Source organism: Galeopterus variegatus, unplaced genomic scaffold (genome assembly GCF_000696425.1).
Source record: "Galeopterus variegatus unplaced genomic scaffold, G_variegatus-3.0.2 Scaffold66, whole genome shotgun sequence".
Classification (NCBI taxonomy): Eukaryota; Metazoa; Chordata; class Mammalia; order Dermoptera; family Cynocephalidae; genus Galeopterus; species Galeopterus variegatus.
The window spans coordinates 396,628-423,353 of record NW_007726177.1 but is presented as its reverse complement, the minus strand read 5'-3'; positions in this window follow the sequence as shown (position 1 = coordinate 423,353).

Here is a 26,726-nt window from a genome sequence, read left to right as displayed (position 1 = left end):
TGAGCCAGCATGAGAAAATATGAGATAAAAGGTATGATCTCTATACAATGATGATCTCTAATGAAAGGTAGGGTATAGGACTATTTCTAATTTTTAGAGGTTTGAAGTTGTATATTATATCATGCATTTTTATTTTGATTCAGGCATAATTTCCAGGCCATAAGTTTTAACTGGAGTCTATAATTCAAAAAATTTCTAGAGGCGAGTTAATCCATTGACCTTGAATGTAAAAAAAATATATATTATGTGTAGTAGAGTTTTTATGTTTTTTAAGATCGTCAACAAACTATAAAATGAAAGATTTAAGAATTACTACAAGCAATACACTTAAAATGTTCACTTGAGGCTCCTATATTATTGGTTGCTATTGTTAATAGTAGTCAAAAACAGAAATTATTTTCTATTAAAAAAAGCCTGTTCCTGAAAATTAAAAGTTAAGTATTTTTACTTTCTTGCAAAATGCCTATTTGAACTTTATAGTCAGGCTTATATTTATAATATTCAGATTTAAAAAGTTAAAACAAATATGTAAGCAAAACGACAAGCAATGTAACAGAGTTTGAGAGGGACCTTTCATGTTAGGACAGAATACCACTGAAGTCCTCAAAAGAGAAAAAGAGACAAGAAAAGAGATATCATGAGCCGTTATGATTTCCTCAGTTCTCCCTTGGAAGTGGCAGAAATCTCCAATTACTATGAATTCTTTTTTTTTTCTTTTTTACTATCAATTCTCTGTCCTGTTTCTCTAGTTTAAGAAAGAAAAGGGCTTAGAAGGAAACCAGAAAAATATCTATTTGACTTCCATACTTTACAGTATTCACAGCGATGAGTTACCCCTTTGCCTAATGTGAGAGAAGAAAGGGATTGCTTCAACAAGTGGCAATGGCTCTAAAACCAGTTATTGATTTAGACTGAGAACATCTGCAGGAAGGAAAGACTGACGTCTCTTTCCCTCAGTATAGTTGCTGATCTATAGAACCTGCAAGCTCGGCACATGTCGCCATCAGAACGAAGCAGAACATGGTAGGGGAATTCTTGGAAGAACGTGATGCTGGTCCCCGAATGCTTAATGGTACTTATGTATAAAAATGTGTTCTTGTTTAGGGTATAGAGACTTCTAAGTATCCATTTGTTCATTCTGAGGAAGAAGGGCTTGAAGGGACCATGGTATAGGTGGCCTGGGAAAAACACGGCACCATGTCAGTCATTCCAGTTCTCTAAAAATCCCAGAACAGGAGGAAGAGGGACTCAGATCCTGTGCCCCACCAGGAAGTGTGGAAGTTAAAGGATGAGCAGGAGTCACAGCGGTGCCTTGGAAGCTGCGTGATCCCGTGACAGGAGTACAGGGATGGTTCTGGCTAATGGATTTCTGCTCAGGACAGAAGCAGTGATGGTTGTGCCCCTGTAAGAGGATCCCCTATGGCAAAGAGACTGAGTGGAAGCTGAGCAGCCCCCGAAAGAAAAAATAAGCACCACTCACACAAAGCTGCTGCATAAGCAGAAGTTACCATGACAGGGAGGATTAGGTCCAAACTGAGAGAGGCCAGTGTCTTTCTGTTTCCATGAGTAGTAACTAATTACCCATTTCTGTTCGCTGACCCAACTCCAGAGAACATAGGTCTTGAAAGAGGAATGGGTTGCAAAGAACATATTTCAGATCCAGGTCACCCACACATCCCTTATAAGTGTCCGAGTCTATTTTTAACCAGTGATGGCAGAATGGAAGGCAAGATATTTGTGATTAAGCTCTTAAACTTTACTGCATTAAGTTGTTTTGAAATAAACCTTTTGAGGTAAAATTTATACATTAAAATGCACGTGTTTTACATTTACATATAGGTAAGTTGTAAGTTGCGATGAGTGTATACATCCCTGTCACTACTACCACAGTCAACATACAGGACATGTCAAAAATACAAAATGTTCAGCAAGTTGTGTTGCAGTTGACACCCTCTTGCACACATCTCCATACCCAGTGTCAGGCAACTGATACACATTCCGTGACCATAGATGAGTTTTGCTTTTTCTACTACTACATAAAAATAGAATCATATTGCAGATACACTTTTGTATCAGGATATTTTCACTTAGCATAGTTTGGGATTCTTCCATTCTGTTTCATTTTCCAATTGTTGGGGCCCTTCCATGGCTGTGTAGTGTTTGAATTGTTATGACATCTGTTGTTTAGCCATTCACTTATTGATGGGCATTTGGATTGTTTCTAGATTTGAGGTATTATTAATAATGCTGGTATAAACACTGTGTATAAGTTGTTATGTGGACATAAATTTTCATTTCACTTGGTTAAATGGCTGGGTCAAAGGATAAACGTATAACAAATTGTTTTCAAGTTGATTTTATCTTTTTGCACTCTGACAAGCAATGCATATGTGTTCCAGTATCACAATATCATCACTAAACCTGGTATTGTCAGTCTTTTTAATTCAACCGTTTCAGTCTGTGTATCTTAATATGTTAACATTAATTTTCAGTTCCCTGATGACTAGAGATAAAGAGAAGCATTTCACATATGTATTGAGTATTCATATATCTTTTCTTATGCAAGATATGCTCAAATCTTTTCTCTGGGTAGCTTGTCTAATTATTGATTTGTAAGAGTTCATTGTACATTCTGTTTTCAACTTCTTTAGGTAATATATACATGTATATCATATATATGTATACAAATTTCTCCTAGTCTTTGGAATGCCTTTTCATTTTCTAAAAGGAGGCTTCTAAAGAACAGAATATTTCATGTTTGGTGGAATATATTTATTTCTTTTTTTTTTTCCTTTATGAGTTGTACATTTTGGGCACTATGTAGAAAATGTTTGCCTACTCCAAGGTCATAAAGAGTTCTCCTCTGTTTTCTTCTAGAAATTTTGTATTTTTAGGATAAAGACACATTTATATATATATATATTTTTTGCAAGTGCTGAGTTGTAATTGTTAAAGATCATCTATTTTTCTATTTAGATATAGAGTTGTTTCACCGCCACTATTTGTTGAAAAGATTATTCTTTTAATATTGAATTCAATTGATTACACTGTTGAAAAACAGTTGAACATATATGCATGGGTCTACTTTTCAACTCTCTATTCTTTTCTGTTCATTGAATGTTTATCCTTATGCTAATACCAAATGGTTTTGTTTACTGTGGCTTTATAGGATACCTGAAAATCAGGCAGTGTTAAGTCCTCCACCTTTGTTTCTATCATACCAAATTGTTTTGAATATATTAGATCCTCTGAGTTCCATATACATTTTAGAATAATCTTGTCTGTCCTTAAAAAGCAAATGAACAAAAAAACAGATGTAATTATGATTGGGATTGCATTAAACATATAGATCAATTTGCAGAAATTTACTACCTTAACAATTTTGCGTTCCAATTCATAAAATATATCTAATTATTTTCATATCTTCTGTAATTTTTCTCAGCAGTATTTTTCAGTTTTTCCACACAGCTTTTGTTAAATTTATTCCTAAGCATTTTACATATAATGGTGCAAAATAAATTGAATTGTTTATTGAATTTTCCTATTGTTTGTTTCTAGAGTGTAAAATTACACATGACAGTGTGTTAACTTTCTCTTTTAAGTCCTTAATAAATGAACTTATTAGTTCTCATAGTTAATTTTAGATGTCTCAGAGTTTTCTATCTAAATAGTTATCTGCAGTAAAGTAATGTTTTCTTATCTTCAAAACTTTCTATTATTTCTTTTTGTTAACTTATTGCAATGAATGAGACTTCTCTGCGATTATAATTCTGAATAGAAGTGGGAAGGGTAGGTATCATTGCCTTATTCACCAAGTTAGTCATTTCCTGAGTAGCTAAAATCTGAAACCACTATTAGAAAAAAGCAGCTTAATAGAAAAATCACATCTTTGTAGAAATGTTCTTTGACACACTCAAAGTTATTTTCCTTTCACTGTACTTCTGTTTAGATTCAGGTTTTTCAAACATGTTGTTAATGATAAGAGCTTCAAGTCTGCTTTTTTTGCCATGTATAGCTAGAAAACGTTGTCTAATTCAGTGCTTATAATTATTTGACAAAAAGGATAAAAAATAAAAAAAATAATTATTTGAAATAACTTTCAGTTTCCTCAATTTATAAATGAGGGGACTAAGGGTAAGAAACATTATATTTTTGTTTAAAGCTATAGTTATTAAGTGGAACAGACAAGATTTAAGCTTGAACTTTATTTCCATGTCTAATGATTTTTTTCCATTATACTTTTCGGCCATTCTTACACATTTCTATGCACCCCATAGAGTACTTGCTCTATCACACTGCATTTTTTACTTATCTGTTGGCCTCTTTAACCAACTTTAGTTATTCAAGAACCATGCATTATTTTTATTTGACTGCTCAGTACCTAAGTGGAGGCTCTTCACTTACTGTTGCAAATTAAATGTTTGTGCCATGAAACACTTGATGTAAAGTGACTTGGTGATCACAGAAATCACAACCTTTTATCACTTAATTCAAGTGTGCAGGTATTTATAGAAAAAAAATATATACAATTTTTAGGTGTACATGTATATCACGCATAAAAATATTTTGTGCTATTTGCATCAAAACCAAGAATGAAGTCCAACTACAACAACAACAAAACCAAATAAAACAAACAGACTTCCAGGAAGACGGTAGACTAGAGGTGCTCAGGGTACATTCCTTCCCCAGAAGATCAAAGTAGGGCCACCTCCAGCACTGCTGCAGTCACCAGAGCCATTGTCCCCAGAACTGTTGCTCATCACAGAGCAGCTCCACACAGAATAGCAGTCTGTCAGGTGGCCCATCCCTACAGCTGTGGACTACGCAGATGTGAGGGAGGTGGCTGCAACCAATCTGCTGTTGCCACCACTGTTAGTTCACCCTGCTGCTGCTGACGACATTGCAGATGCAGGGGAGGCAGTTGCAAATGCCAGAGCTGCTGCCACCCCCACAAGGTAACCCCACTGCTGCCAAGGACACCTCAGATACCAGTGATGCAGTTGCAGCCACAAACACCACTGCTGCCAGTGCACGGTAACCCCATTGCTGCTACACACACTGTAGCTGTGTGGGCTGCCCCTGTGAACACCACAGCTAAGTGGGATGCCACTGCAACCACCACCACTACAGTTATTGCCACCGGCAGGTGGTGGTGCCACCAGGCAGCCATCACTGTAGTGTAAAGAGCCTGCCACTACTGGAGCCAACACTCTCACTTAGGCACCTCCACAGCCACTGCCACTTCAAGGGTAACCCTACTACCATAGAAACAGCCACAGCAACCACTGCTGCTATTCAGGCAGACTGCCAAGCATTCGACTGCATTGATATGAGGAGGTCATCAACTGAGTCCAGGGAAGGAGAGTAATAGAAGAAGCAACTGCTCTAACAGCTAACAGATGACCAGCTATCAGTGTAGAGATACAAAAATGAAATACAAAAAATGAAAAAATAAAATAAAATAAAATATGACTCCTCCAAAGGAGTATAAAACCTTTGAAATGACTGGAAAAGAATTCTCAGTAAAAATCTTAAGTAAATCCAATTAGATACAAGAAGATGTAGTTACTTGACACAATGAACTGAGCAAAACAATACAGGATATGAAGGAGAAAATAGACAAAGAGGTTAATACTTTAAAAAAGAATGTAACAACTCATGGAACTGAAGGAGTCATTCAACAAAATAAGAAAAACACAACTGAGAGCTTAAACAGTAGACTAGAGAAAATGAAGAAGGAATTTCTGGTCTTGTAGGCAGTCACTTTGACATAACTCAGGTAGACAAAAAAAGGAAAAAGAATTTTTAAAAATGAAGAAAATCTAAGAGAGATAGAAAACAGCCTTAAGAACAAACACATCTGAATCATGGATATTCTTGAAGGGAAGGAGAAAGAAAAAGCCATTGAGAATATAAAAATAGATATTAGTGGAAAACCTCCCAAGTATAGGGAGAGGCATGGACCTTCAGATTCAGGAGGCTCAAAGATCCCCAAACAAATTTAATCTGAAAAGTTCCTCTCCAAGGCACATTATAGTCAAACTGGCAAAACTCAAAGAGACAATCCTAAAAACAGCAAGAGAAAAGCATCAAGGCACCTATAAGGGAGTCCCCATATGAATAACAATAGACTTCTCAACAGAAACTCCAGAGGCCAGAAGGAATGGGGTAATATATTCAAAATACTAAAAGAAAAAACTGCCTGCCAAGAATACTATACCTAGCAAGGTGATCCTTCAGAAGCAAAGGAGAAATAGTGAATTTCACAGACAGACAAAAACTATGAGAGTTCACCACCACATGAGCAGCCCTACAGGAAATTCTCAAGGGAGTCCTGAATCTGGGACTGAGAAAAACGATAATAACTCCAAGAACACACAAGAAAGAACAAACACCTCTGGTAGGACAAAAAAACAAATAAGAAAGAGAAAAAATTTTTAAAAATCCCTGTATTTTACCACCTCCACAACCCAACAGACACCAAAGACAAACAATAAAAGGGAAGGGAAGAAATAAATTTAAAATATCCAAATTACAATTGATAGAATGCCAGAAGTAACACAACAATTTTCAGTAGCACACTAAATGTAAGTGAATTAAATTTCCCTCTCAAAAGACACAGACTGAATGATAGGATTAAAAAGCTAGATCCAACTATATGCTGTCTACAAGAGGTTCACCTTACCTGTAAGGACACACACAGAGTAAGCATAAAAGGATGGAGAAAGATATGCCACACAAATGGAAATTAAAAACGAGCAGCAGTAGCAATTCCTATATTGGATAAAATAGGTTTTAAAACAAAAACTATAGAAAGAGACAAAGAAGGCCATTATATAATGATAAAGGGATCTATCCAGCAAGAAGACATGGCAATCATAAATATATATGCACCCCAAACCAGAACATCCACATATATCAAGCAAAAACTATTAGACCTAAGGAAAGAAGTAGATCCAAATACAATAATAGGTGGGGACCTGAACACCACTCTCTCAACATTAGACAGATCACGTAGGCAACAAATCAACAGAGGAACACCAAATTACAACCATATTTTAGACCACTTAAATGTGGTGGATATCTACAGAAGCTTCCATCTAATAGCTACAAAATATATTTTCTTCTCATCAGCATATGGAATATTCTATAGAATAGACCACATGTTAGGTCACAAATCAAGCCTCAACAAATTTTTAAAAATTCAAATCATTTTAAGTATCTTCTCAGACCACAATGGATAAAAGCTAGTAATCAAGTGAAACTCTGGAAATTATGCAAATACATGGATATTAAACAACATGCTCCTGAATGACTTATAGGTCCAAGAGGAAATTAAACAGGAAGTAAAAAAAATTGTCAAAACTAATGAAAATAAGGTCACATCATATCAAAACCCGTGATACACTGCAAAAGAAGTGCTAAATGGGAAATTTACTACAATAAACAAAACCAAAAGAATAGAAAGATTTCAAATAAACAATCTAACACTATACCTGAAAGAAAGAAATAAACAAGAACAACCCAATCCCAAAATTAGGAGACAGTAAGAAATAATTACCATTAGAGCAGAATTAAATGAAATAGAAACCCCCCAAAAGATACAAATGATCAATAAAACAAAAAGTTGTTTGAAGATGAAATAGACAAACCTTTAGCTAGGCTAACTAAAAAAAGAAGAGAGAAGACCCAAATAACAAAAATCTGATGTGAAAAAGGAGACATACAACTGATACCATGGAAATACAAAGAATCATTAGAGATTATTATAAACAACTATACACCAACAAATTTGAAAACCTGGAGGAAATGGATAAATTTCTGGACACATACAAACTACCAAGACTGAATCAAGAAGAAATAGAAAACCCGAACAGACCAATAACAAGCACTGAGATTGAAGCAATAATTAGGAGTCTCCCAACAAAGAAAATACAAAGGACCAGATGGCTTTACTGCTTAATTCTGTGAAATATTTAAAGAAGAATTAATACTAATTCTCTTCAAACTTTTTCAAGAAATTGAAACAGGGGTCATTCTCCCAAACTCATTGTATGAGGCCATCATCACCCTGATACCAAAATCAGAAAAAGATACAACAAAAAAGAAAACTATAGACCAATGTCTTTGATGAACATATATACAAAAATCCTCAACAAAATATTAGCCAATAGAATACAGCAACACATCCAAAAAATTATACACCGCAATCATATGGGATTCATCCCAGAGAGGCAAGGATGGTCCAACATATGCAGTTCAAAATTTATGGTACACTACATCAGCAAAATCATGTACCAAAACCATATGATTATCTCAATAGCCGCAGAAAAAAACATTTGACAAAACTCAATATCCTTTTATTATAAAGACTCTCAGCAAATTACATATAGATGGAAAGTACCTCAACACAATAATAGCCATATACAACTACCCCTGCCCCCCACAAATATCATCCTGGATCAAGAACAGGACCAAGACAAAGATGCCCAATCTCACCACTCCTATTTAACATAGTACTTGAAGTATTAGCCAGGGCAATCAGGCAAAAGAAAGACATAAAAGGCACACAGATTGGAAAAGATGGAGTCAAAATATCCCTGTGTGCACATGACATGATACTATATGTAGAAAAACCCAAAGACTAAAAAAAAAAAAAAAAACTAAAAAATAAAAACCTCTTTGAGTTGATAAATAATTTCAGTAAAGTTTCAAAATACAAAATCAACACTCAAAAATCAGCAGCATTTTTATACTCCAATAATGAATTAGTAGAAAGAGAATTCAAGAAAGTTAGCTTACCAAAAAAATGGAATACCTAGGAATCAATCTGACCAAGGAAGTGAAAGATCTCTAGAATGAGAATTACAATTCACCATTGAAAGGAATTAAAGAGGACACAAAAAGATGGAAAGATTCCATGCTCTTTGATTAAAAGAATTAATGTGGTGAAAATTCCCATACTACCCAAATAGATCTACAGATTCAGTGAAATCCCCATCAAAATACCAATGACATTCTTCACAGAAATAGAAAAAAAATCCTAACTTTCATGGGGAACAACAAAAGACTCTGAATAGCCAAATCAATCGTGAGCAAAAAATAAATAAATAAAATAAAGCCAGAGGCATTACACTACCTTACTTCAAGTTATACTCCAGAGCTATGGAAAACAAAACAGCATGGTACTTGCATAAAACAAACACTCGGATCAATGGAACAGAAGAGAGAACCCAGAAATAAGCCCCCAAAGTTATAGTCAACTGTCTTAGACAAAGACACCAAGAAAATACATTAGGGAAAAGACTGCTTGTTCAATAAATCGTTCTGGGGAAACTGGACATCCATATGTAGAAGAATGAAACTAGACCCATACCTCTCACCATACACCAAAATCAACTCCAGTGGATTAAAAACTTAAATATAAGACCTGAAACTCTAAAACTCCTATGAGGAAACATAGAGGAATCACTTCAGGAAGTAGAACTGGGCAAAGACTTTATGAATAAGACCCCAAAAGCACAGGTAACAAAAAGAAAAATAAGCAAATTGGATTATATCAAACTAAAAATCTGCACAACTAAAGAAATAATTAACAGAGTGAAAAGACAACCAACAGAATGGGAGAAAATATGTTCAAACTGCACATTCTGGGAAAGGATTAATACTCAGAATATACAAGGAATTCAAACAACTTGACAGTAAAAAATAACAACTCCCCTAAAAACACCCCCAAAATAAATAACCTGATTAAAAAATAGGCATTTCTGAAATGAAGCTATATCAATGGCCAACCAACATATGAAAAAATGTTCAACATCACCCAGTATCAGGGAAATGTAAATCAAATCAAAACCACAGTGAGATATCATTTCACTGCAGTTAGACTGGCCATTATCAAGAAGACAGAGAATAACAAATACTGGTGAGGATGTGGAGAAAGGGAACCTTCCTACATTGTTAGTGGGAGTGTAAAATGGTGCAGCCATTTTTGAAAATGGTATGGAGATTCCTCCAACAACTACGGATAGAACTGTCATACCATCCAACAATTCCATTGCTGCGTATATACCCAAAGGTATGGAAATCATCATGTTGAAGGATACCTACACCCCTATGTTTATTGCAGCTCTATTTACAATAGCCAGGGGGTGGAACCAACCTAAATATTCATCATCAAATGACTGGGTAAGGAAAGTATGGTATATATACACAATAAAATGCTACTCTACCATAAAAAAGAAGAGAATATTGCCATATACAGAAACATGAATGAACTTAGAGAAAATCACATTAATTGCAATAAGCCAGACACAGAAAGAGAAATACTACATGTCCTCACTTATAAGTGTGAGTTATAATATAAACGCATAAAAAAGAAAGAATGATAGAACAATCACAATAATACATAGAACTTTCTGAAGGAGAGAATAGAACTGAGGGCACCAGAGGTGGAAAAGGAGAATAGGTGGAGGGGGGTCGAGGGGTAAGAGAGGAATTGTTGGAGGGACATGAAAAACGATTGCATTGTATAATGTTGAACTTTAAAATAAAGCATTTACAAAAAATAAAATAAAATGAATAAAGCAAACACTCCCCAAAATACATGGTTGAATTCTTGTTATATTATGTTTTAGTGACAGTTCCTGTCATTCCTTTAGATAGAATATTTACTGGGTGAATGGATTTCTTTTATTCACCATTAACTGATTTATCCTTAAGGATGTAGTGTATTGATTTATTGTCTAGTCTTACATATATTGAATTGAAAGAGGTGGAAATCTATTGAGTTTATGACAGGCACTGTTAATTAAGACTGTATTTTGAAGACATATTTAAAAATAACCCGAACTAGCAGCAATTTGACTTTTTGGAAAAGCACCTTTACCAAATACTAATCTGAAAATATATATGTATGTATAGCTTTAGGACTCATATATACATAAAACTATTTAATAACTTTTTCACTCACAGACTCTTAGAGAGTAATAAAATTAAGTTTTATACTTTTCTTGAAGATTATTTTGTCCTTGTTTCCTTTTCTTTGATTTTAACAGGTATAAGGACAGAAAATAAACTGCATGAACCAGGAACTGCATATAGTTAAAGGGGCCACATCTTAATAGGTTTATACACACACACTCATGAAACCATCACCACAAACAAGATAATGCGTATATTGTTCACCTCCACGGTTTTGTTTACCCCTGGGCAATTCCTACCACCATTTCCCAACAAGGAGATCACTTGTCTCCTTGTTTACATTTTCTAGAGTTGTATATAAAAGGCATTGTGAAGTGTATATAGTTTTTGTCTGGCTTCTTTTACACAGCATAATCATTTTGAACTTCACCCATTTCTTGCATGTTTTAATAGCTTATTCATTAGTATTATAAAAGTGAAGTATTGTTGACTGTACCACAGTATGTTTTGCTATTCATGATAAAAGACATTTGGTTGTTTTCCATTTGGAACTATTTCAAATAAAACTGCTATGAATCTTCATGACCAAGCTCTTATGGACATTTGCTTTCATTTATCATAGATAAATACATAAAAAGTAGGATGACTGGATCATATGGTAGATGTACACTTACATATGTACTGAACTGCCAAACTGTTTTTTTGCCATAAATGTGTGAAACTCTAAGTCCCTTCAATCTTCACTAATGCATGGTCATGTCACACTTTTAAATTTCAGCTATTCTCATAGATGTGTAAGTATATTCATTATGTATTAATCTGTTTTCCCTTGCATTTTATGTATCTTCATTGGTGGAGTGCTTATTCAAATATATTAGCCATTATTATTGGGTTTTGTTTGTTTTCTTATTACTGAGTTTAAAAAGTTCTTTACATTTCCTGGATAAGATTATTCATCAGAAAAAAATATATTCAATATTATATAAAATTTTATATTTATTTATTTTTTCTTTTTTGACAGTTTTTCTTATTGAAAGGTAATTGGTCATATACATTTGTATGGTACAAAATTGAATGTCAATACACATACACAATATGTGGTGATCAAATAGGATAATTAGTATACTCATGTTTACAAAATGTAATCAGTCTTTGTGACCCTTTGTTGGGCGTCTCCGTCAGCCGCACAGGACCCCAACAGGTTTTTCCTTTCCCTAAAGGGTTGGGGCCAAAGGGATTGGCATTTTCATCCCCACCCCCCCCGGGACACAGGGCAAAAAGAGATTCCAAGAGATGGGTGAGCACGCTGCTGCTCTCCCAGATAGGGAACAAACATACACACATGCTGCAGGGTTTCTGTTGGGCAGTCCCATTTGTTGTAACACAAAAGATCATATTTATATGCTTAGCAGGTGGGGATTTCCAAGCTTAGGCCAATCCTTGAAAAGGTCAAATGTGCATGTGCCTTTCCTCTCTATGCTTAGCCTTTCCCCTTAGTTTCCCTTGGGCACCACCTTTTATCTGTTTAGGCCATCTGTTGTTTTTGCTTAGAAAAAGGGCGTGGTCCCATAGTTCCCCCTTTTTGTTTTAATAGAAGCCTTGTGTGGTTATGTCTGTCTTAGGTTCCCCCCCCCCCCCCGTTAGGGGATCTTACCTGTCGTTGACTATCCAACTAAGCTGAGGCTGAAAGAACCTGTATTGGTCTTGTGTGGTTGTGCCTGTCTTAGGTTGTCCCCCCTGTGGGGGATCTTACCCATCATTGACTATCCAACCAAGCTGAGGCCAAACAGGAGATTACACCTTGGAGTTAATTTTTTTGAAGGGCCAAATTGACCCAAGGGTCTTGGGGGTGTCTTTCATTAGCTACCTTTTCCACCATTTGGGTGAGCATGGTGAGGGACCCTAGGTTGCACCTTATAAGGGCCGTTAGCTGACCCCAAATGAATGGAGGGCCTGTTAATGTGGATATTAGAGTGGTGAGCCAAGGGGAAGTTCTAAACCAGCCTTCAAAACAGCTGGAATTGGCCTCTCTTTCCATCATACATTTTTCTAATCCTTCTCTTAATTTAGCTGCATAAAAACAACATTTTTTGTGGGCTGCACATAACCCTCCTTGTTGCAGAAACAGCAAGTCCAAGCCCCTTCTGTTCATGTTTCGTTAGCCGGAGTGGGTGGAGAAGAGGGTGGACTTGCTTCACCAATCATGGAGAAGACCCTAGCAGAAGATAAGCTTGCTTCATTGTGGACTTTCCTGGAAAACATAAGAAAGGTTTTCCTCAGGGTTGTTATCGCCCTGGGCAGTGAGTAAGAACTTGAGATTTCTGGCTGGCGACCATATAGGTTGGGCACTTTGAAAGGAAAAATACATCCAAATCCTCTGCCCATAGTTAAGAGCAGGTCGGGGCCTCTCCATTGTCCTGAAAGGGGATCTTTCTATCACACCTGAATGGCAGGATGTGGGGATTGGGTTGACCAGTGTTTTTGGAAAGCAGTTATTGACTCTTGTTTTGGAAAATTTAAAATATTTAAGGTACATAATGCCATTCCTAACTGTTGGTGGGGGCTAATAATTCCCCCTTTTTGTTTTAAAGTTGGTTCTTTAGATTCTGATGGTGACATTCTATTATGGCTTGTCCCTGAGGATTGTAAGGGATGCCAGTGGAGTGGCATATGTTCCAAGTGGATAAAAAATCTTGGAGGGCTTTGCTAACAAAGCAAGGGCCATTATCTGTTTTAAGTTGACTGGGGAGGCTGAGTGTGGCAAAACATTGTAGTAAATGACTTTGTGCATGTTTAGCCTTTTCCCCAGTGTGGACTGTAGCCCAAAAGGCATGAGAATATGTGTCACTAGACATGAAAATATATTTTAATTTTCCAAATGCTGGAAAATAAGTGACATCAGTTTGCCATAAAACATTAGATTTGAGCCCCCTAGGGTTCACACCGCGGGGTTGTAAAGGCAGAACCTGTAAATACAGGATGCAAGATTTATAGGTATGCATCATAAAAGCCCTTATGATGGTGGTGATGTAAGCATCTGCCTGGCCGAGGACGTCTTGTCCTAAAAGATTAGCATTAAGTCCGGAAGCAATGAGGGGCTTCACCTCCCCAGTGGTGCCATCTGCATCTCTCCATTTTAACCATCCTTTTGTTTCTAAAGATGGTGTTTCACCTCCTACCCCGAGGAATTGAAGCCCAGGGACAACATCCCAGCTAGGAGGCACTTCCTCTTGGCGGTGGACAGTTAGATCTGCCCCTGTATCAATTAAGCATCGGAACCTTTTACCCTCGATGGTGATGTCCATTTTTGGCCTTACTCCGGGGACTATAGGGACTGTCCAATTAGCCCTGGGCCCTTTTGGCTGGTTACTTTTATGACCATCTTGGGGTGATGGGGCTATGGGTTGCCTCTGGCTTAGTTTAAAGGATTGCCATCTTTGTCAAATTTGGATCTACAGTCCTTTTTCCAATGTAATCATTTTTTTCATTGGGGGCAAGGTCTGGTAGGGGGATTTTTGACTTTAGCCTTGGGACATTGGCTTTTAAAATGACCTTGTCTTCTGCAACCAAAACATTGTCCCTTGAAGGGTGGGAAAGTATTGTTTCCTGAAGGGATCAGGATGGTAAACGCCTTGAAGGCTTCGGTTAAGTTTTGTGTCTGAGCCTGCAAGGCTGTGGATAAAGTCCTGGCTTGAAAATGTTGACTCCCTACCTCCTTGGAAGTGATAACCCACTTCTCCATGGAGCGGTCCCTTAAGCCTGCACAAGCCAACTTATTATCAGTGGTCATTCCATCCCATACAAGCCTCTTAACAAACTGATCTCTGAGTGGGTTGGGGGTAAATTTTCTTTGTATATTTTGCTCTATCCTAACAGTAAAGGAAGGGAGGTCTTCATTGGGCCTCTGGGTTATTCCAGCAATTGGGGGCTCCATGCGGACCTCTGTGAGCTTTACCCAGGAAGCTAAGGTGGCAGCCAGGACTTGGTCTTGGTAAGGAGGCGGGATTGCCACCTGTTGGATTCCTGTGCCATATTGATCTGCAGTTCTGGACAACATGCCAAAGGTCACTGTGATGACAGGATTGGCTTCTTGATTCCTTTCCCCTTGTTCATGGCACTCCTCCTTATAAAAGGCACAGAACTTAATAAACAAATCTGTGGGGAGGACTGCCTTACATAACATCTTCCAGTCCTGAGTGGTGCAGGGCTGATGGGCTAGTCCCTGAAGGACAGTTTCTGCCCATGGAGAATTAAGGCCATCCTTGGCAACAGCCTTTTTTAGTTCTTTTAAATCCTGGGCTTCCCAAGGATACCAAGGGGATGGTCTGTTGCCCCCTGGATTATTTTTTTTAACAGGGTAGGCTTGAAATGAAGGTTTTAGTTGATCTATGGGATTTCCCCATGTATCTTCAAGTGGTTGGGGTTTACTGAAAAGAGGAGAAAGAAACAAGTAAAAGGAAAGATATGACCTTGAGGCCGTTGGTCCTCACCCCGATAGCAGATTTCTCTTGAACATTTTCCTTCTTTCTGAAGCTCCGCACTGTAGGTCAGGGCCTCTTCATCATCCATCTTTCAGGATCGTGTGGCATTTTTGGCCATCCCTACGGAAAGGTAAAGGTGAAAGTGGTATGAGGCTCCATCCTCACATGGGGCACCAGCTGTTGGGCATCTCCAGTGGCTGCACAGGACCCCAACAGGTTTTTCCTTTCCCTAGAGGGTTGGGGCCAAAGGGATTGCCCTTTTCTCCCCCCTCCCAGGACGTGGGGCAAAAAGAGATTCTGAGAGATGGGTGAAGAGCCGCTGCTCTCCCACATAGGGAACAAACACACACAGGCAGCGGGGGTTCTGTTGGACAGTTCTGTTTATTGTAACACAAAAGATCATATTTATATGCTTAGCAGGCAGGGATTTCCAAGCTTAGGCCAATCCTTGAAAAGGTCAAATGTGCACGTGCCTAGCCTCTCTATGCTTAGCCTTTCCCCTTAGTTTCCCTTGGGCACCACCTTTTATCTGTTTAGGCCATCTGTTGTTTTTGCTTGGAAAAAGGGTGCGGTCCCATAACCCTTAACTTATTTCTTGCTAACATCCTCCCCCTCCTCCTTTCGCACTTCTAATAACCACAGTTCGGTTCTCATTTTTTTTGAATGTTTAATGTATTATTGTGATTGTTTCCTTCTATCTTACTTTCTTTCTTTTAGCTCTCACTTATGAATGACGTCATGTGGTATTACTCTTTCTGTGCCTGGCTTCTTTCACTTAATTTTGTCTAAGTTCATCCATGTTGCTGCGGATGGCAGAATTTCATTCTTTTTTATGATAGAGTGGTATTTCATTGAGTATTTATAATACATATTTTCCTTATCCAGTCATCTCCCTGTGGACATTTAGGTTGATTCTAACACTTCACTATTGTAAATAGAGCTGCAGTAAACTTGGGAGTGCAAGTGTTCCTTTGCCTTAATGATTTCCAATCCTTTGGATATATACCCAGCAGTGGGATTGCTGGATCATATGGCAGTTTTATGTGTAGTTGTTTGAGGAAACTCCATACTGTTTTCCATAATGACTGCGCTAATTTACGGTCCCACCAACAGTGTAGGAGGGTTCCCCTTTCCCTGCATCTTTGCCAGCATTTGTTATTCTCTGTCTTTTTGATAATAGCCAGTCCAACTGTGGTGAGATGATATCTCAATGTGGTTTTGATTTCCATTTCCCTGATGCTGAGTGATGTTGAGCATTTTTTCATATGTCTGTTGGTCATTGATCTATCTTCATTTGAGAAATGCCTATTCAGCTTCTTTCCCCATTTTTTTAATTGGGTTATTTATTTATTTTTTTTTTACTGTCAAGTTATTTGAGTTCCTTGTATATTCTGGATAATAATCTTTTCTGAGATGCTTAGTTTGCAAACATTTTCTCACACACTGTTGTCTTTTCACTCTGTTAATTAGTTATTTTGTCATGCAGAAAATTTTATTTTGATATACTCCTATTTGTTTATTTTTGCTTTTGTTCCCTGTGCTTTTGGGGTCATATTCATAAAGTCTTTGCCTAGTCCCACATCCTGAAGTGTTTCCCCCATGTTTTCTTTTAGGAGTTTTGTAGTTTCAGGACTTATATTTAAGTCTTTAATCCATTTTGAGTTGATTTTGGTATATGGTGATACGTACAGGTCTAGTTTTATTCTTTTACATATGGATATCCAGTTTTCCCAGCACCATTTATTGAAGAGGCAGTCTTTTCCCCAAAGTATGTTCTTTCTTTGACAAAGATCAGTTGGCTGTAAGTATGTGGGTCGATTTAATGTATTTAAAATTCTTCCCACAGGATTTAAATATATTTTCTCTTACTTTGTAGCTTATCTTTTTTATTTTCTTAACAAGGTCTTTCAAAGAGCAGATGTCTTTATTTTAAGTCAAGTTTGTCATTTTTTTTATTTTCAATGAGCTGTGCTATTGCTGTCATATATAATAAATATTTTGGGGGGGAGGGCTAGAAGATCAAAAAGACTTTCTCCTATGTTTTCTCTTGGAGGTTCTATAGTTTTAAATTTTATGTTTAGGGCTATCATCAATTCTGAGTTATATTTAGAACATAATCCCAGGTATAGATTAATTATTTTAAATTATTTTGCATATAGATTTCCAATATTTTTTGTACTACGTGTTAAAAGGCATACATTTTAAGATTTCAACCTGGAAATAAATAACTCCTAAAACAGTAAATTGCTAATATGAAGTTAAATTTGATGATGTCAGTTCAAGGAAAATTTTGTAGAGAAGAGATAACAACATAGAGCAGACATAACAGCACAATGTTGTAAGTGCTATACCAATGCATGTCTTAAACACTGCCTGTGAGGACGGGGATGGCAGAAGAGGGAAATGTTATGTTACTGAAGTTATTGAGAAGGCTTCATAAATGTAGTGATGGAGTTTGGATGTGTCGTCCCCTCCAAAACTCATGTGGAAATTTCATCTCCAATGTGGCAGTGTTGGAAACTGATTGAGTCATGGGGGCAGATCCCTCATGAATGGATTAATGCTCTCCCTGGCAGAGGGAGGATTAATGAGTGAGTTCTCACTCTATTAGTTCCCGGGAGAGCTTGTTGTTTAAAAGACCCTGGCACCTTCTCTCTCTCTCTTACTTCCTCTTGCCATATGATCTGCTTGTGCCCGCCAGCTCCCTGCCACTTTCCACCATGAGTAGAAACAGCCAGAGGCCCGCACCAGATGCAGCTGTCCCAGAATCGTAAGCCAAATAAACCTCTGTTCTTTATAAATCACCCAGTCTCAGGTGTTTCTGTTATAGCAACACAAATCAGACTAATACATGTAGGAACATGTGTTCAGCTTTGAAAAATGAGTAGGGATTTGTCAATTGAAGTACGTGTGACAGCATTGGCATTTTTAGAAGTAAAAAAAAAACACTAGACAAACAGCATTATGTAACCATATATAAAACTACACCCCAAATTTGAAAGAAACACTTTGTAAATGAAATGTAGAGTTTGCAGTGGCACAGGTATAAACGTGAATGAATAGCCAAAAAGGGAGTTTAGATACTAGATGTTAGGGAGTTTAGATTTTGTTTAGTGCTTCCAATAAGGGTTGTTTAAAATGGCAAAAAAAAAAAAAAATCATTTCATAAAGATTTTTCTTTTTAAACAATAAATATTCTATATTCTGTCAAATTATTAAATGTATGGTACAACAATAATATTACTTGTTTCAATCACCATGCATCAGATATACCACTAAGAACCTGACAACTGGATGTAGACTTTTGCAAATCAAGCAAACTAATTCCCTCATTAAGACTGATTCTTAACCTGTCCTCAGACCAATTTTTTATTAACTACAATTTACATTTTCCATTGGCCCTTGGCACTTCCTAACTCAGGGTTGGGAGAAATATCATTGCACCATAGAAAAAGCATTTGATGAGATCTGGAGAAAGAAAATCCAATCCTGGACCGGCCCGGTGGTGCACTGGAGAGTGCGCTGCTTGGGAGTGCGGTGGCGCTCCTGCCAAGGGTTCGGATCCCATGTGGAGACCGGTTCCGACTCACTGGCTGAGCGTGGTGTGGGCGCAACACCGAGGGTTGCGATCCCGTTGCCGGTCAGTAAAAAAGACAAAAAGGAAAAAAAAAAAAAAAGAAAGAAAGAAAATCCAATCCTGATACTACTCATCATTAGTTTTTGTTATAACTTCAAACATGTCACAAACATTTTTGGTTTCAGTGTTCCATATCTAAATTATGCACCTAGATAGTCTCCATGATCATTCCAGAACAAAAATTCTCTGGTCTGTGTAAGTGGAGATACTTTTCTCAGCAATGAGAATTTCCTTTAAAATTCATAAACCTGCTAAAACTCAACAATAATGTCAAAATGAATATTACATGAACATATTTACAGATTTTTGTTAGAGAACCAGACAAGTGTCAGAAAATTTACCCTCTTTATGATTAGAAGGGTCAGCCATTTTGCTAGGTTAGAAATAAAATCTTAGTAAATGGTCTGAACCATTTTGTATTTTATTAAGAAAGGTCATACTTTTATTATAATTCTTTCTTTTTTATACTAACTCTTCATTCATTGTCCCAAAGCCAGCTGTCCTAGATATTATACATGCACTGAAAAATTCATTAATATCACCATTCAGTCTGCTACACTATTCATTAAGATTGAATTATTCTTTATTTATGTCACTAATGGTAGAAATATGACAGGACATGACATCAATCTGCAATAGTTACTGCTTTACAATTGTCAGTCCTCAAGTGGATTGTGATAATTGCTGTATTATGAACCTAGCTTCTACTGTGCAAACACAATATCCTTTTACTGATAATAGCAGTTGAAAAACAAATTGCAGGGAAAGATAAACATGTATTATAGAATATTTTGTGAACATGGGGTTGGCCGGTTAATTCACTTGGGAGAGCATGGTACTGAGAACACCAAGGTCAAGGGTTCAGAACCTCTTACTGGACAGCTGCCAAAAATAGTAATAATAATAATAATAATAATAATAATAAAAGAATATTTTATGAACCTCTATTTAATTTTCTGATGATGTTCAGATTTTTAAAAATTATGTTTTCCAAATCCATATGTCTTGGAAAGTTAATTTTTAAAAGAAATCTTCTGTAGTAGAAACTTTATGAACTATACTTGAGCAGAAATTGAAAATCTTAAGGCAGATAGAGCTTTGTGGTACTCCTGAGAATATGCAGTTTGTAGACATCTCTTTCACAAAGTTATTCCTGCATAACTTTGAATATCAACCTGGGCTGAGACTAAAGTCTCAGGGGATTTTAAGATATTAAAAACAGGATTTCAAGGAAAGCTGGCAAACTAATGTTTACCAAGAAAGAGAAATCTATCTCATCTCTGTCACAAAAGAGACCTGAAAATTATTAGGCTGCCACATAAGAATTGTTACACTTGGCAATTTTAAAAGGTATAAAATTATAAGGTTTCATCCTCAAATTTTGTTTTATAACACTTCTTTGCAACAACATAAAATAGTAAAAAAGTAATATGCAAAAGAGCTAAACATAAATTTATAGACTTCAATCAATTAAAAAATAATAATAAAATCTACCCAGAAATTGTGGTTTTCTCTGTAAAAAGAAATGTTATCTTTCATTAGGAAAGAGTGAACATTTGTATGAAATTATGAAAAATAAAATAAATATCTATAAATAAATCAGTATCCAAGGTATTTATTTCATCATTTAAATAAAAAAACCCAAGAAATTTCCCTCTAAACTCCTAAAGTAAAACTGTAGAGAAAGAGGTCACAGTGTGTGAAAAATTGAATTTTCACATATATGTCTCAATATCATAGACTTATGAAGTTATTATAAAATACATCAATTTCAAATTGAAAACTAAAATATCTGAAATAAATCATGCATGAAATGTCACAAATTTATTTAGCAACAGTGTTGTAGTTTTTAACTTGTATAAATATTTTTTAAAACTACTCAATATTTTTAAGGATGTGAAATCTTATATAAGTGTACCTGAAGAATTACGAAAATTACAAAATATAAACCAAAACAAACCACTATCTGGATCATCTAAACATCATTCTTATAAAGTGATATTTCTAAATCTCAAAAATTAGCGCTACTTATTTACCCTAAATCTATACCAAACAGTGAAAGTACCAAGAAAGGTATTAGGTTCTTGGAGTTCTCTTTTTCTGAAATTAAGATTTTCTTATCTCTAGTTAATGTTTCACAGAATCTTCCTTTATTTATTTACTTTTAAATAAAAAAGTGCTTAAAGGTACTGCTTATATAAAAGATGGTACTTAAAGTCTCTGGTTGTTTTTAAAGATTTTGACATTCTTTCTACATCCTTACAATAAAAGATATGGATTTTTAAGATTGCTGAATTGTTAACATAAAATATAATCTTCTCAATATATGCCCAATTTAAACTTATAAATATTACTTTTAACAGCTTAGTACTTTAAAAGCGAAAATATTTTATGTATTGAGAGTATTGTTTTTCTTTTAAATAAAAACATTATCACTCAGGGCAATTTAAGTGCATAGTTGGTTGGTGTTTGATCTGCCTTGGCAGTTTTAACACAGTGAAAGGAAATATAAAAATTAAGCAGGGGACGATGACAGTAAAATTCTACTCAAGGTATGAGCAATATACTGAAAACATAAATTGTCCAAACTAACCAAAAGGTCTAAATTACTTTTTTCAATTAAAGAAATATCAGTCTACTCTTTCTCAGTGCACAGAATGGGATCACTTAAATTCTTGGTCCAGGAAAACTTTTATCATTGGTTCATGAATAATCTTACCCACTTAATAGTATAATTCATTTTGCACAAGAGAACCTAGCACCCAACATAAACTTTGAAACTGGATGATCATATTTATCTAAGTGGTTCATATATATATATATATATACATATATATATTTGCATATATTTCTATGTATATATTTGTGTGTATACAAATGTATATCATTATAAAGTTTTACAGTTTTATTTTAGTGTTTAACTTTTAAGATATAGTGTGATGATATATGTGTCACACCTATTTTTCTTCTTTGTATTATATCGCTAAAATTCATCCATTAATGTTGCTGTAATTAATTTATTATTAATTCAGTATAAGATTCCATTGTTTGATATTTTTCACTCACTTTCCTGCTTACGGATATTTAGTTTTTTTCAGGTTTTTGTTAACATAAAGAATGCTTCTAGTTGTATTATAGATATAGATGTAGATATAGATGTAGATATAATCTTCTGTTGGACATGTGTAAGAGGTTCTTTTTAGTTTATAACTGGAAGAGTAATTTCTCCATTATGTAGAAGTATATTTGATATTATAAGAAAATACCAAAGTGTTTTCCAAGGTATTTTTTTTAACAAATCTTGCTCCCATTAATAATGTTTAACGGATGCTGTTGATCCACTTTCTCCACAAAAGTTGTTGTAAAATTTTTAAATTTGCCCATTGAATTGACATAAAATGGTATCTATTTTTAGTCTCGATTTGCATTTCCCTGATCAGTAATAGGATCAAATGTTACTTTACACAGTTGTTGGTCGTATTAATATAGTATAATTAATTTTTTTTGATTAATATCTTATTATATTTTTTGGGGGGGAAATGTAAAACAAATAAATAATAAAGTAATTTATGTGCCACCATAAAGTTGATTATGAGTGTTAAGGTTGGTTGAAATATTCTTCAAATACACTTCAGTACTTTGCTTGATAACAGAGATAGTGAATAACTCATAGATGAATCTATTTTATCTAATCGGCCTGGGTACTTTGGCTTTATTTGTTCAATTATGTTTTTGTCTTTACAGAATTTTCTTTTTATATTTATCATGTAGATAATGCACTTATCTTTATTGATATTTTTATTCTGGATAAAAACACAATATGTCCCTAAAACCAAAATTTGTAATATAAATCATAAATGTTATCTCTCTTTTTTCTTAAAATGATTTGTTTTAAATTGTTTTTGTCATTGCAACTGGCTTCTTTTCTGTCCACTATGCCTACATTTTGGACTCAGCATTTGTCACATTTATAATAAAAATTATTGTCTGTGCTCATCATTTTTATTTTATCATCCATTCTCCTTCACAAACTTAATAGTGACATTTTATTTTGTGCTACATCAACTTAAATGTCTTGCATTTTCATTTTATGTAATACTCTCACAGAAAGAGTAACTTATCTTTTCTCTCTCCTTTTTATTAAACCCGAAAGCTATTTTTTTTCTGTGGAATTTTGAGCACTAGTGAGCTTTTGAGAATGTGTGCTTTGGATGAGGAAGATTTTGTCAAATTGCTAATTAAAATCTTGCTCTCCTTATGGCATTTGCACCAATGGCATAAGTTGTAATTCTGAAAAGTCAGGTTGAGAATTCTGGGAGAAGACCAGTAGCTACCAAAGGAAGAGTTTCTCTGCCCTGAGGCATTGATACCAGCTTGCAAGCTTGACTAAGTCAGAGTTATCACAAACTGAAGTGTTATGGGATCAGGACTGCCACCAGGGATGTAACTTTTACAGGTGTCAGTGTGTTTGCACCTGGGAGGTAATGGAAAAGTTTGGGGCATCTACCCACCTAGTACTTCGTGGTCCTTTGGCAAAAACCAGGTAAGCTTGGTAAATGGACTAGCATGTATAAATCATAAAGACTGTTCCTCATTTAAAAACAAGCAAACAAACAAACAAAAAAAACTGTAACCTAAATTGCATCATATAATTTAGCTCAATGTTTCCAACCAAATTTGCAGATCCCTTTCCCCATTTGTAATATCCGCCCACCCAGCTTCTATTATTCCTTATACAGCAAGATACATGCAAGCATCCTGTAAGGGAAGGGATTATCTCTGCAGACCTTCCAATTCAGGCTCAGAATCACAGTGATCTGGATCACACAATTAAAAGGCATGAAAATGGGGAACAAGATGACATGTTTCGTAAGTGTTGGGTAGTGAAAGGGCGTTGGACTTGGGAGGAGGAAAGGTGAGGGAAAGATCACAGACCCACACCCTTGATTCTGCTGTGCTACTGATTTTCTAGCTTCCCTTTTATTTCATCAGCAATGCACAAAGGGATTTTTTTTTTCTGACCTCTTCATATTTCTACATGTGGAGAAGTGATTCTCTTCTATGTCCTCTCTACACCTACCCAGAGACACACAAACACCCAGTCACTTTCACTTGTTTTATATTCACAAATACAGATATAGTTTTATGTCTTCCTATTTCCCCATAAGTAATTTTTAAAACAGATATTTTTGTTCCTTTTTTCCCCTCCTCTTTTTCATTTAGGTCAACTTCATTTCACTTGAAAAACTCCAAAACATCAAAAAAAAAACTTCATATACTATAACACGGCCTCAAAAATGTTTGATTTTTAGAGCTTATATGACTTACAATGGATTAAAAATTAGAATTGTCAAAATTTATCATGAGATTGAAAGTGAAACCTGTTATATCAAATAAAGATATTGCTCACTATTGGTTGCATTATGCTTTGATTTTTATACAAGTATGACAGATCACATATACCAACTTTAAGGTGGCTCTAAGGTAAGAGGTAAAACTAGAGCATTGAAGCACACAGAGTACACACACACACACACACACACACACACACACACAACACACACACACACAAATCTAAAGAAAGACGTATTTACATTTATTACAAAGAACTTCCATTTTTTTATTCTTAGAAAAGTGAGCTGATGAAAGACCCCCCTGCCTAATATTTTAGAATAACTTAATGATATTGAGTTGTTCTATGGTCACCTGCCAGAGAAATTTAGGAAGTTTTAAAGGCACAGATGTGATGGTTCCGAGCATTCATGTGGAAAGAAAAATCTATGACATTCACTTTTAAAACATATTTTTATATGCCATCCAAATAGCCTATATTTAAAAAAGAGTACAAAGATGCTACCAAACCACAGGTAAAAATTATAAAGTGTTTATTATTTGTTTTCACCTATATGTAACATAGAAGTGTGATATTTACACTGTAACAAAATACATAGAAACTTTTATAATTTTTTTTTAAAAACCTATGAGCTAAAATCATATATGAAATTAATGTATGATCAGGCTTAATTTCCCCACATTTCTAAAAGTCACATTTTTGTTTTCCATGCCAGAACACATTTTGGTATATGAAGAAGCTATTCTACAACTTGGCATCTTTTATGGTAAAGCCCTTGTGACTTTCCTATGTCCCAGAAGTTTTATATACTGTTATTTTTTATGGCTGGCTCATTCACTCAGTTGTGGTGCTGATAATACCAAGGTCCAGGGTTCAATCCTTATACTGGCCAACTGCTGAAAAAAAAAAAAAAAGAACAAAAATGTGTGACATTCAAAAAAGCAAAGCAAAATAAAATGGAATGTATTCTAAATATTTAATAAGTAATGGAAATAATAAGAGAATAGAAATGAGATAAATAAGATATCCCAGGTATATAATATTGTTTTCAAATGTTATAGTAAATAAAAATAACTTTTTCATTTGTCAATTTATGTTCTATATATAGTTACACATGTAGAAACAGATTAATCTCATCAAAATGAGACATAAAAATATAAATCTTTTCACATTCAGGAGAAATGTTTACTTTTGTTCTTGTCTGGCTATAAATACAAAAGTACATAAGAATTCTATGTGCCACAAAACTGCTGTTTAAGAAAATCAAGTGAATAGATTTCTGTAGCTGTCTCGTGACCATCTTTTTTTATATTAATGATCATTTTTCATGTCCCAAGAGGATAAGAGCATTATCTAACAAGGTCTTTCCTTCCTTTCTTATGGAAACAGAAACATTTATGCTACAAATGAGCCATAATTTCCAATCCAAACCCTCTTTTTTTTTGGTGAAGATCAACTCACAACTTTCACTTCAATTTGATATACTCAGAAAAATTTTATTTTAGCTGATGATATATGTTAATAATTTATTAAAAAACAAATAAAAGGATTTTTGACTTAAATTATCTTTGCCTCTTCTTTATTTCTGACTCCAACCCATCTAATCTGAGACAAGCAGCTGTCCAGTCTGATTAAATCCACCTCCATTTTCCAAGTGAAACCAAACAGATAGAGCTGGTGCTTAACATTTCATTCTCTTAACGAGTAGAAAACACCACAGACAAATCGTGCAATCCGGAATGAGATTCGATCTAAGAGACCCAACAACAACTCAAAGTGGAATGTACACATTGGCCATGTGAGAAAACATATTTCCTTGAAATTCAAGGAGATAAGGAGGAATCTGTGGCTTTTCTACTCCTGAGGCTGAAAAAAAATTCAAGAAACATGAAACTAGGGAAGTTTCCCCTTATTCTTCAACAGGAAACTAGCAAGCTGATGCCTAGTAAACCCCTAGTCTAGAGAAGTAGTGAACAGCACATTTAAGGGAGCCCAACAGTCAGAGACGTGAATATCACATGGAACTCTAAGGATAACACTCTTATGAAACACACACACACATATATATATATATATATGTGTGTGTGTGTGTGCATATATATGTGTGTGTATGTGTGTGCATATATATGTGTGTGTATGTGCATGTATCTATGTATGTAGCACACATATGCAATTTCAAAAATGAAATAAAACCATGTTCAAAAATTAACATGATTTTTAAAAAGCTCTAATGAAATGAAAAAGAAAATCATTATGTCAGTTTATGTCTTAAAAACACCCTGTGCAAGACATTTCTCAAAGAACAAAAGCAAAAATTTGATGGTAAATACTT